A 2,272-nucleotide genomic window follows, 5' to 3' on the forward strand; every position below is an offset into this window, starting at 1 on the left:
AACAGCCTATGGAGAAGGCTTTCCCTGTACAGCCCTTCCAAATACCCGATAAGGGCACATTATGATTGATAAAAAAAACTGTGTTGAGAGAGAGGGAGAGAGAGATAAATCTTTAATCATTTTGCATGCTTAGTATTAAAAGATTATTTTAATTGGTTTTCTTGTTTTGTTTTTTAATTCTGTACTTATAATTTAGTTATAGAGTAAGGATCGAGAAATAAGATAAGATGATGTTTGTTTTCTGCGGGAAAGAAATGAATAAATTTTATAGTTTCTTAAAAAAAACATAAAATGATGTTAGAAAGGATAAATTTTAAACAGCGTTTGGTATGATTATTTATGATCGTATGTCTCCGTAAATATGTAGTATTTTCTTTGATAATCAACACCACATTCTTCAGTAATAAGTGGGATCGGTTTGAGAAAAAAGTCTTTGAGGAAGTATGTCCACCATTCTCCCTGCTGTTTACACCGTGTCGTAGATCAGATTACATACGCTAATCGACTTCGCAAGCAAATGATAATCGGTTTTCTAAAAGCAGCCGATCTGAGATAAATTGAAAGTGATGGTTAAGAAATACTGACTAATATAACCCCCGTTGTGTTACCGGACTGAACAAAAACTGGGAAATATAACATAAAAACAAAACCGATCATTAAGATAATCGTGGGAAATTAATCCCAATATATAATATGTCAGAATTTTTATTCATGTGAAAAATAGTTTAATAAAGCTGTTCAGTTTTGAAACCTGATAAATTATTTTTGACCATACATGTAGAATTCTGACGAAAATTTCAAATATAGATCAAATAATTTGGGGTCTTTTTTGTAGAGTCAGAGGTTTCGAACACTTAACTTTCCGTTGGAATTCAACCTCATATTTCTTCCGTTAGCAATTTTGACTTTACATCGTGATCGCGTAAACCTGGTCTTTTACTCAAGATTCTTTAGCTTGTTAAAGGTCAATGTCATTTTCAATATCACTGGTGTGCTATGCATCTGGCTTCTGTTTTGTCTCATCCCCCAGGTAGCACAACAACGTTATTAAAACGTTATAAAAACGTTATGAAAATGTTATGAAAACATTTTCTAAAACGTTATTACAACGTTATTTTGTGTGGTTTTTTAAACGTTATTATAACATTTTGCAAAAACATTGTACTGTAATGTTTTAAAAACATTTTTAAAAACGTTTGGAAAACATTTTTAAAAACGTTTTGAGAACATTTCTTAAAGCGTTAAAATCAATTTTACAACATAATAAACAATATATTTCTTATAATTTAATAAATTTGAATCCATTCATTAATGTTGTCTAAACACTGTTTTTTTAACACCTGCACAATAAAATTACAGTCTTCCCTCAAATAAAATTTTTACTGTTTGAAAAACGAAAAGATCACAGCATCCTTATTCCATTAGAAAGTAATCTGTTTTACACTTGGACTTCTCTATTTTCTTCTGAAAAACAAAGATTTGGACATAAAACTTTGACTAAATGATTACCCATTCATACTCGTACATTTCTTTTTAGTTAAACATATCCATGTATTAGGGCATCTGACAACTAACTACACATACTAGTATATAAAAATCTGATAAACACAAAGAAAGTATGTTTTGGTATACAGTTGTATTAATAAACAAAAAATTACAGGTGTAAGTATATCTACATATTTCTGACAACCAACTTCAAACATACCTTTTCATATTTAATGAATTCCTCCAGGAAGGTATGGATCAAAACTCTTCGTCCCACCTCTCATTAAATCGTAAGAGATTGTCTTTGATGCTTTGTAAGCCTTGTAAGCAGCAGCTATTAAAATGTAATGTGAAATTCATTATAAGAAACATATGAACATATTTAACAAAGGCGTCGGAAGCAAATTAAAAGGGGGGGCTAAACCAACAAAAAATTTCACTAACTCTATTATGTCTATCTTTGCAAAAAAAGTGGGGGGCTGGCTAGCCCCCCCCCCCCCCACCCCCCGGTTCCGACGCCTATGTTTAATAGGTAAATGAAAACAACACAGCATTACTAGTATTTAGATCATTTTCCATTTGCTGTATACATTTTCCAATGATTTATAAGTTGATATGTTAACTGAATCGTAATGCATTTTCTTAGCATTAATGGTGATAAAACTTACTCTTAATAATTCTTTAAAAGCTTGCACTTTTCAACCCTCTGTCCATTCTCGTTGAATTGACCCATGCAATTTAATTGTATCAATGTCCTCATATCTTCACCCTGCATTGAAACCATTGC

At 31.4% G+C, this 2,272-nt stretch overlaps 1 long non-coding RNA gene across 1 annotated transcript; it reads right to left on the minus strand.

Moving 5' to 3' along the window:
* Nucleotides 1-1,273: 1,273 nt before the first annotated feature.
* Nucleotides 1,274-2,272, minus strand: LOC133189156 (uncharacterized). The gene is made up of 3 exons (XR_009721421.1): nt 2,154-2,272; nt 1,706-1,819; nt 1,274-1,464 (listed from the first exon to the last, which is right to left on the minus strand). It is a non-coding gene; the product is annotated as an uncharacterized LOC133189156 (long non-coding RNA).

Source organism: Saccostrea echinata, unplaced genomic scaffold (assembly GCF_033153115.1).
Source record: "Saccostrea echinata isolate AGI-Se365-2 ecotype Australia unplaced genomic scaffold, CSIRO_AGI_Sech_v1 ptg000017l, whole genome shotgun sequence".
Taxonomy (NCBI): Eukaryota; Metazoa; Mollusca; class Bivalvia; order Ostreida; family Ostreidae; genus Saccostrea; species Saccostrea echinata.